Source organism: Callorhinchus milii, unplaced genomic scaffold (genome assembly GCF_018977255.1).
Source record: "Callorhinchus milii isolate IMCB2004 unplaced genomic scaffold, IMCB_Cmil_1.0 Scaffold1, whole genome shotgun sequence".
In the NCBI taxonomy this organism is placed as follows: domain Eukaryota; kingdom Metazoa; phylum Chordata; class Chondrichthyes; order Chimaeriformes; family Callorhinchidae; genus Callorhinchus; species Callorhinchus milii.
In genome coordinates this window covers 23,079,853-23,091,010 of record NW_024704742.1, presented here as the reverse complement: position 1 = coordinate 23,091,010, position 11,158 = coordinate 23,079,853, and positions in this window count along the sequence as shown.

Below are 11,158 nucleotides of genomic sequence, written 5' to 3'. Positions count from 1 at the left end.
GGGAAGGCAAAGCTTCTCAGCATTTCCCACTTGTCATTAAAGTCTTTGAGCTAGTTGCTCATTCAGTTGACTTTTCTTGAGTCTTTGTTCACTCCCTCCGGATGAGATGCTTTGAGTGGTGATGTTGCCTGTTTCCCAGTAAAACAATCAGATGAGGGAAAGGAGAAAGCTTCTTTCATCTGGAAACTGAAAGAACTACTGATCCAGCTGTTGAATTATCTTTCATCATCTTTCACCACCAAGAGAATGGCTGCAGGATATCCTCCCCAGCAGCGAAAGCACTTACTGACCTCACCGCATCCTGTTGGGGCCATTTTATTGTCTTCATGTATTTCAAAGCACTAAACATATATAACTGTACAGTCCAGCTTAATAAAATCAGAGGAAACCAGTTGGATGGGTTAAAGATTCGTCGGGGGATCTGTGTGGCTCCATGGCTAATCTGGAGATGGTTCTTTTTGGTTTGTACACAGCAGCAAGATTGTTTCATTGTTGGATTCATTCTGATCTGTGCTGCAAAATAGTTGAATGCAATTTCAAAGCCTAGGAACATCGTATTGAACATCTGACTGGTGGCTGTCCGATTGCATGTTACCCTGCAACAGAAAGGAGCATACTGTTTTTATATGTGGGCCAATTGGCGGCCCACGGGCCGCATGAAGATACGCGCGCTCATCTCACCCGTCCACCATTTCTGCACCCAATACCTGCGGCTCAGTTACTCATGTCCCCCATTGCCCAGGTTGCACATTATCATTGCATCGACCCTCAATCCCTGTACCCAGGTGTCCAATTTCAGTCTCCATGACTTCATTCCACAATGCCAGGCTTATTGCCCACTCTGCTGGGCTACCAAGCCGTGTGGCTAAATGGCACCTACCTGGGTCCTAGCACCTGTCTTGTACTTGGTGCCTTGAATTCCTCAGACCCCATATGCTGAGTTGATACAGTATCTTTAATCATTTATCTTTAACATTAACTTGATGCATATATTATTTCCATTTGAGATTATCATTATTTTGTCCATTGTTAGGGCTACTATTTTAATTTATTTAATTATTTCTTTCACTTGCATTGTTTACTGTGGATTTAATAATTATTCTTGTGTATATTTACTTTATTGATAGTAGTGTATTGTTTTAAAATTGTGAATTTTTACATTGCTTATTTAAAGTTTGTATCGGAACTAAAATATAGTAAAATTAAGTAATACAGTTCCACAATTTAAAACAGGGTTTCTTTATGATTCTTATGGGTTGAGCTTCTGGGAAACATAAAAAGGGAAACATAAAAATATTGCTGATATTTCTCAAATCCAGCATCCGATCCTCAACAGCCGAAAGGTTGGACCAACCTGATCGAGAGTCAAGTAAAAACAAAAGATGCCATTTCCCTTCACTTGGTAAAATCACCACTGACATAAATAATAATTCTTGCATTTGATATAGCATCTGATGTTGTTGAGACATATCAAAGTGCTCACAGGATTTACTGTAAAGTGCTGTGACTGTTTATTTTTTAGGGGAATTTGCACACAGCTATGGAGTGATTGACCAATTTTATTTAGGGGATTGTTGGCCATCATACAAACTCCTTTCTTTTTTGAATAGTGCCAATGGGATTTTTAATGTCCATCTGACCACAGTTTAACGTCTCATCCGAAGAACGGCTCCTCCGACAATGCAGCAGACCCCCAGCACTGCATCGGAGTGTCAGCAAGGATTATGTGGGTTCCACGTTCAAATGTGGAGTTTGAACCCACAATCTTCAGTGAGCCAGCAGACACACAGACAGGAGGACAATTAAGTAGTATGACCATTTTTTCTACTTGGAATGGAAGTTGCAAGTTTCCTCTCTGCTCCACGGGTAGATAGCAGTTAACAAAACGACTGGTGGACTGGCAAAGCAGGCACTTAAATGATGGCTAGAAACTAATTTACCTGGGAAATCTCTACAATTTCTCTGCCTCTTAGGCTTACTGACGATTGTGTATTTAATCATAGTCTGAGCTGACAATAAGTTTGAGGTCCCAGTGTGCTGCAGTATTGACAGACTGTGTTCTAATATCTGTGTCAGAATATTTAATGCTGAGGGAGCCAGATGCCCACTGAATGGTGAAGCCAGGTGTGTGGCCAATAGATTTGTGCATTGGGTTTTCAGCTGCTGGTGAACAAGATGTTCTATTAACAACAACAGCAACAACAAGAACAAAATTATATTTGTATAGCGCCTTTCATTAAATCAAATGTCCAAATCTGTGCGCCAGAAGTCCAGTTCTGGACCTGGAATCATGGACTTTACCAAAGAGAAGATCTCAGGAGCTCGCCACATCCATGTGCGTCCATTCACTACTCTAAACATTGAATAGACCCCCACTGTTATAATTTCAATATGAACTATTTATGTGAACAACAACACAGAGTCAGGACTTTATTTGGTATTGTCTCACCAATATAATACAGTAAAGAGCCCAATAACTACTCTTCCTTTTGTTTGGGTGTTTCTCCCTAATCCCGTACTCCCTTGGATGAGATTGCCACCTTGCATGTTCGGGAAAACCCAGGTACCCGGTAACCTTGTTGGCATTTAACAACTTAAAATGTCTGCAATCATTGAAGCCCAGCTTCATTTGCGTATTGGAACTCAACTGCAGATAAATAGACAAGTGGATAGTCAAGAGGTTGCACAGCATTCTACAGTACAAAGGCAATTTAGATCAAAAATTTTAAATACATAGAAACACTTTGCAACAGTTCAAGTTAGATGAGTGACTGTAAACTATGTATTTTCTGCTTATTTTGAAAAATAGTTGTGATGGAGAGACCTTCAGATTAACACTCACACAACCTGATGTTTTGGCCACCAGGGTTCCTATAGCTTTATTGTGTGGTCTATAGACTGAAGGGTATATAATAATGTACTCAGTGGTATCAAAAGAATTTCTTGTTCACAGTGGATAAGCGCTATGGTTTGCCTTGCTGACTGCCAAGGCAGCTAAGGTAACAGTGCAATGAAGCTACATAGACATAGGCAGATATTGCTCTCAGGCCTGTACAACTTTTCCCTTCCATCCCCATCAGCTTCTATCCCCAGCTTGGATGTCAAACCAGCATTGACCAGCCTCAGGATGTCTTCTGATGTGAAAGGCACTAAATGTAAATTTGTATTGTAACTCTAAAACAATTTATCAAGCAAGATTTACTGCTCTTAAGTCCACACTGTCTCATTTTTTATCATGTGTGCATGTGCATTTAGCACTCCTTATTATATTGGGAAATTCTGGGAATCTTGCACGTGGTCAAATTGAGCTGAACTTGGCAGCTCACAGACCATTACCTTCATAAAATGTTTTAAATAAAATGCACTGATTTATATCTGGATGCAAAAAAAAAGGTTTTGGGTGTGTGTGAAGAATTATATGGGGAAACGATCACTTTTACTTGATGGACCAATGCAAAATAAATCATATGTTTCCTAAACCAGGGGTCACAGTCTTAAAATTAGGGGTAAGCCCTTTCGCACTGAGTTGAGGTAAAACTTCTTCACTCAGAGGGTAGTGAATTTAAGGAATTCTCTTCCCCAAAGGGCTGTAGATGCTCAGTCCTTGAACATATTCAAGACTGAGATTGATAGATTTCTTGTGGATAAAAGGATTAAGGGATATGGGGACAAGGCGGGTAGGTGGAGTTAGAATAGATCAGCCATGATCTTATTGAATGGTGGGGCAGGCTCGAGGGGCCGAATGGCCTATTTCTGCTCCTAATTCTTATATTCTTATGTTCTAAACTACTATGTGCCACTTGACTCCAGAACAAACTAGTGTGTGCCTGTTGTTTAATATGTGCTTTGAATCTTTCTAATGGAAAAGGTGGTGGTTTGCTATGGAATTCATTAACAGCGACTGAGTCACTAAGGGAATCCTGCTGGTAACTGGCAGCTTGTCATGGCTGAGTAGTTCAGGACATGATACGTGCATGCGACTGCTAGGATGGTGGAAGGCGAATCTTGTTTTTTTTTGTCTACCATTTCCTATGTTCCAAGAATAATAATAGTAGTAATAATCCTTGCATTTGATATGGCATTTTATCATGTTGTTGAGACATCTCAAAGCTCTTCACAAAATATACTGTAAAGTAAATTGGCTGTGTATTTTGAGGCATGGCAGCCAATTAAGCACAGCAGTGTCCCACAAACAGTCGTAGATTGAACGACCAAATAATTATTATTACTGTTTTTTTGGGGGCGATTGTTACCCCCAGAAAACGATCTGCCGATTGACTAACAGCCAGGTTCCAACTCACTGCTAGGTAAACAAATGCGTGTGGAGTAAGGAAGTTTGCCTTACGTTTCGCCCTGGTGGGATTCGAACCTGGGTCTTCTCACTTGCGAGGCGAGTACTCTAACCAATACCCTAAAGGACTCCACAAGAAATTTGCCTGAGTTTTGCCACGCCCAGGAATTGAACCCAGGTCCTCTTGCTTGTGAGGTGCACGGACTAACCTTTACGCCAGGTTAGTAGTTCTGGCTTGAGGCATCCCTATTCTGAAGCACCAAATGTAGATCACAGGATTCCCGTGAGCCATCTTGCCATGCTGTTGGTTACTGACAGGATTCCTTGCTAGCGACATTTGCCACTTACCAGCTCAACAATTTTATTGACCCAGATTGCTCAGTCATTCTGTTCCTTGTTATTTACAGTTTACGCTCCGCAGTTTAGTAACATTATTAAACCTAAGTAGCTTGGTTTCTGCTCCCACTTCTAGATCATTTTACATACAGTATAAATAGGATCAGCCTTAGCACTGATCCCTGAGACACTCCCATTAGTTCCTTCCTTCCATACTGCTGCAGTTCTGTGTACAATTATCCTTTGCCGTCAATAATCTGGCCAATTTCCAATTCACACGAGATCAGTTATTTTCTTCAAAGGACTAAAAAGATTTGCCACCTTTGGTCTGTTGTTTCATGTTAGGCAATGCTTGTAATGGTTTAATTGACTTTCAGACTCACTTTGTTTGAAGCACAATACATATTGATCTCCACTTTTCACCTTGTCAGACAATCTTATCTCACTTTATTAAATAAATGCTTGCCACATCGTTAAATAAACACATGATGAATGGTTGTGAACCCGAAACGTTGACTCACTTTTCTTTCTCCATCAGTGCTGCCTGACCTGCTGAGTGTTCCCAGCGACTTCTGATTTTGTTTTCAGATTTCCTGACACTAACTTTCCCGTGATTCTCTTTTCAATAGTATTAAATAGTTTCTCCCTTTTAGAAGTGGTTAATAAATGAATGTCCAAATTGTTTAAAACAACAGTCCTGAAATACTCCTCACTGAGATGAACTCCTAAACTTTCAATAAATTAATTTCTCTTCCCTAATCCCTTACTCAATTCCATTTTCCTCCAGCTGAATTGCATTCATCTCTGCCTGCCCCATTGTATTCACTGAAATAAATTGCAGAATTAGTTAAAGAACTCCCCTCTGACCTGGTTTGCTGCAATAATGATTAAATAAATAAGCAGTCAAACATTATTCAATGAATTGTTTTCACGAGAAACAATGAGTGAATTATTTCTGCTTATCAATTCAAGTACTCACATTCTGATCCTTACATTAATTTGCTTTCCTTTTGTCATGCCCCTATGTCTTTCTTCCTGTGCATTATCTCATGTTTCCACCGATCCGTTGTGTCACCAATCTGTTCCTATCCTATTCTGATCCCTGTTTGTCCATGTGCATTGTATCTGGATCCCTCTGTCCAACTCCAGCACTCTGCTTTTTGTTCCGTTTTCTATTGCTCTTCGATTTGTCTCACTGCTTATGAGCCTTATTTACTTGCACCAATTGTGCTGTTTACTGTCCATCTTTACTATCCATCTAGCTTACAATTTTTAATAATTTGCTGCTGACCTCGGGCCTGAAATTTCCTCATGTTCTGAGGATTCAGAACAATGTCTTAACATTGAATCACGTGGAGTTCTGGAAAATATTTAATTGAAATTGATTTTGTATAAAGGGGGAATTTAAGATTATTTTCCAAAATTCTGCACAATCTTAACTCTTAGGAACAGCAGCCTTAAGTCTAAGAACACAAGGAATTTCCGTCCATTGATAATGATGTCGGAGGTTGATTCGCAGTCAAGGTGAGCTTTCCCCCTCTGCTCACTTTCCTCCCTCTCGTCCATCTGTAACCTGTTTGGCCACCACAAATAACCGGACTAATGCTCTCTTTTGTTAGGAACAGGAGGGAGGATTGTACTAATGATGCCTAAGACTGAATTCTAGTCTTAAATTATGCTCTGGGTAAAAAATTCCTGGTGTCTGTCCCGAAATTAAACGTATGTCCTTTTGTTCTACTATCTTGCATCGGAAAGAATTGTTCTGCATTTACGTTTTCAGTCCCATTTAGTGTATTATCCTTGGACATGTTCTTACTCGTGCTGCATGGAAGAAAAAAATGGATTTGGACTCCCACTCTAATTGTAATACTCATATAAGTGGAAAATTCGCTTCAGTTATAGTCAGAATGTGTTATGAACAAAACAGCATTTGTGGCTTGTACAGAAGGTCTCGTCAGTTTCCGCTTTAGGATGATTGGTTTCAGGCTTGTGCACACTGACTTTAATTTCTCGCTTATGCTCCTGGGCAGCACCCTGACCTCTCCCCCAAGTCACTGGCAGTGTTCTGGACAAATATTCCTAATTACATCATCCGTGGACGTTAGTTTGCAACAAATCAACACAGTAAATATACATATTTACTCTTTATTCCACAAATAGCGACATTTATACATATTTACTCTTATCTTTATACATATTTACTCTTTATTCCACAAATAGCAATGTGGAAACTCTTCCCTCCACAACTCTTCCCTCGATAAGCTGTAGGTCAGATCATCCAGAACTCTGCAGCTCGTGTCCTCTCCCGCGCCAGGCGCAGTGACCCCATTGCCCCTACCCTCGCCCGGCTCCACTGGCTCTCCATCCGTCACAGGATCGAGTTCAAAATTCTCGTCCTCATCTTCAAGGCCAGTTCTTCCATGGCCTTGCCCCCTCTTATGTTTCCGACATGCTAATCCTTTATCCAACCCTATAAATGCTAGCATAGAAATAACTTTGTGAATGCACTTACTTCACAGAACATCAATTAAACCAAAAGGAAATCAGCTTTGGAAAATTAAATCAGTTTGGTATATGTTGTAATTGAGAAGGAATAATAACCATTCCTGAGCCAACGTACAATAGTTACAAACAGTAGAACAGTGAATGCAAATGAAGTAATGGTTTTGTAAAATCCACTGTAAGAGGAAAAATAGCAATGTGGAAAGATTGAAAGGCAATAACAAAGGCTTTAAGAAATAGATGTGTTCAATCATAATTTATTTTATGTGTGTCCCAAATTAAAAAAAGAACATTGATATTAATGTTAAAAAGGTTAATTAATATTATCAGATCCAAAAAGCAAAGCATCCAACCATCTTCTTTTCTATTTGAGAATGTACAGAACTGCACTTTAATGGATAAAATTATCAAAATTACAGCATTTTGCCCTTAAATAGGACCTTTCATATAGGAAATGTCTCAAAGTGAAAAGACTGAATGGGAGTCCGAGGGAGGAAGATAGAAGAGGCAGGTGGCTGAAACTGCAGGAAAAGAAAGAGGTTTTTAGACAGGTTTTGTATTGTGGGCATTAGTGTAGTGAATTTTCCACATTAGGGTTTTCATTATATTTGCTTATAATACAAAGTGTGTATCAGGTATAAGGCTCTTTACATCCCCCTAAAATGTTAAGTAGTTTTACACGTGATCTGCCCTAAAGAGAATGTGTTTTTTTTATAAGATTGGGTCATGCTGGCTGGAAGGATTACAGCTCCAGGTTTTTTGTCCATTTGGTTACTGGATCGGGGGTATAGCTATCAGCATGTTACGTTTCCACAAAAGATCCCTCAAAACGGCCCTGTGTTTTTCCAGTCTGGATAAGTTAAGAGCAGGCGATAGCTCGGGTAGTCCTACGAAATAGTGATTATATCCTCTCCTGTTGTGGAAACTTCAGAAACAGAGAACTGCACTTAAGAGCAATCACACGTGAAGTGCTTTGAGATGTTTTGAGGTGATCAGTTAGTATGTACTTTCTTTTATAAGAAATTATAAAATGCACGTTCTTCAATATAGTCATAAGGACGACTGTTATTTGTAAATCAGCCACGGGAAAATTAAATCCGAGTGACTTCATTCAGAGTCTCCCCTCCTGGTGTGGTTTAGCTTGATACCGTTAATAATAATGTGTGCATTTGCTGTTTTTCCATTTGTGGACAGAATTAAACAATAGTTTTTGTTGATCATTTAAGAACAGATTCTTAAATGTCATCATATAACATCTCAGACACGACAACTGTTGGGTTTTTTTTATCAGAAAGCAAATACATGACAATGGTGAGCAAACTGGAATCACTTTCAATAGCTTTATTTACAGCCTCCACAATTCAGTGCACAATGTGCACCTGCCTCCACTGAGCATCTGTATGTTAGTGAGTCAGTGTTTGGTCACAGTGCTGACAGCTTGCAGCAGCTTCACCATCGACTATAAAACTGTCTTAATAGTTGCTGCTTGTAAGAGTCCAAGTTGTTTCACTGGATTCTCATGCCACTCAAGGTATTGGGTGAATATACACAATAAATGACTGAACTAGGAAGACAACATCTACTTTCTTAGTATTTCTTTCAAATTCCCCAGTTGTTTTGCTTCCTGCAGTGTCTTTTGTTGCAGACGCCCTGGGCGAGCAGTTCTGGAAGGACAAGATTAAATAGACTGAAGGGCTCTTTTTATCTGAACCTCTAGTGGGATTTTGTGGCAGGGATGGAGCTCTCTTGCAGCCTCTCAATAGCTGAAAGTTTGAGAGTCCTTGGCAATTGTGTCTCTATTTCTCCCTCATGTTAGCGAACGTTTGGTCTTCACTTAGTGCCTGCAGTATTGAAGTGATTGGGATCAGGAACTTATGATGCAGGTTATTGTGAAAATGAACTATACCCCACTTGCTGTGCTGCTAAGAAAATATTCACACAGGCTGCAGGCAATGCATGTTATACTGTGAAAATATCTAGCAGTTGATTATCTCCAGTGTATATCCGATTCAGTCAACTGTTCAAGTTAATACATTCTATATTGAATTAACGTAATATTTTTAGGGAGTTTTTTTTCTTATTTTTGCAACTTGGCAAGGCAAGCTTCTTCAGACTCACACAACTGCCTGAGCAATCCATCTCTCATGTGTTTGGTCATTATTCAATTAGATTTCCCAAATTGCCCATGGAAATTAAAATCGTAGAACTGTTAAACTTCACAACAGACCAGGGTAAAATATAATGGAACCTCCACAGGCGTTAAGACCGATATGTTGAGGTTTTTTTGCTTGATTGCATTCAGGTTGTCAAGGAGATATTTAAATTTTTTCTTCTTTGGAAGCGTTACTACAACCCTCAGGATGGCGAGTAATTTAAGGAGAGTCTTTGAGAGCGAAAGTTTAATGTGGTCCATTTGAGATGAGTCAAGTCAATACATTCATGATCAATGCAGGTGAAATGGCCCCTTTTTCATTCTCTAAATATTGGAGTTGTATTCCCTCAGAATCAAGTCAGTCTTCTCACAGTGAAATATATAAAGCACCAATATTATGCCGGAGCTGTTTATAACATCTTGAACAATGCTGTCATTCGGTCGTTCTGTTATCTAGCAATGTACGTGAATTTAATAATAAATTTACTGTGGTAATACATTTTATTTTTTACAATTATAGACAAGGATTTTCCTAGTAGTTTTGCTGTATGTAACTAAAATGCTGTTTCCCTTTGATTTTTGCACATTTGCAGCTTAGCATTTCTTTCACTCTTAAGGGTTGTTAATGTGCTGAAGCACATGTGACTCTACTCAATAATGTCAAAGTAATTGGCAACCTTGTGCATGTTGCCTTATGTCTACTCCTGCAGCCAATTCTTCCAAAGCACATGTTTTACTATGTGCTTGTACATTCTGGAAACACCTCACAGCTTGCTTATTAAATTGAAATAAAATTAAATTATCCTCCTTGGGGGGGGAGGTAAGCAGGGTCCCTTCGTCATGGATCTGAAACGTTGACCAACTTTCCTTTCTCCATGGATTCTGCCTGACCTACTGAGTGTTCCCAGCGATCTCTGTTTTTGTTTCAGATTTCCAGCATCTGCAGTATTTTGTGTTTTAATCCTAGTAATCTATGGCATCCATCTGTTTTACAGATCAAGGAAGCTGCCAAGAAAGAGCCTATTTACCTGGAATCAACGTATGAAGATACAGAGCTGAACAGTCAACCATTTCTGCAGCATGAGGAGTTTAAAATGGATGTAAGTATTAGAGAAGAAGAAAAGGTTAAAGGAGAAAGCAATGGTTACAAATATAGAGCCTGGGTCCATGAGGAGCTGAGATGTGTTTATAATAATGTATATAAATGTAATAAATATATATGCAAGGATTATTATTATATTCCGCAGATCCCGCCAGTCCTTTATCTTAAATTTTTCATAGAATATCACAAGTGAGTTACGCGTAATAATAATAATAATCCTTGCATTTGATATAGCGCTTTTCACGTCGGGAGGACGTCCCAAAGCGCTTCACAGAACACACTGTAAAGTGAATTGACTGTATATTTGTGGGCGAACGCGGCAGCCAATTGCACACAGCAATGTCCCACAAACAGTCGTAGATTGAAAATGACCAATTTATTATTGTTTTTTGTTTTGGAGGGATTATTATTAGGCGTGTGGAGTAAGGAAACTTGCCCAAGGTTTCGCCCTGCCTGGAATTGAACTCAGGTCTCACACTTGCAAAGCGAGTGCTCTAACCACTGAGCTACAGGACTCCACGCAGAATGCAGATTGTAGTCCATGTTATGCTAATTCATTCCTGGACTTGTTTGTAACTACAAGTGACTCTGGATTAATTCATTCCTGGACTTGTTTGTAACTACAAGTGACTCTGGATTAACTGCAAGTTATACAAGTAACTGGAAGCATGTCAACCTGTGGAACTCCATTCCCACAAACAGTCGAATCGGATCAAACTTCCAGAGATTCGCCACAGAGATACCGGAAGAAATCACGATTCCGGTTACAAATCAC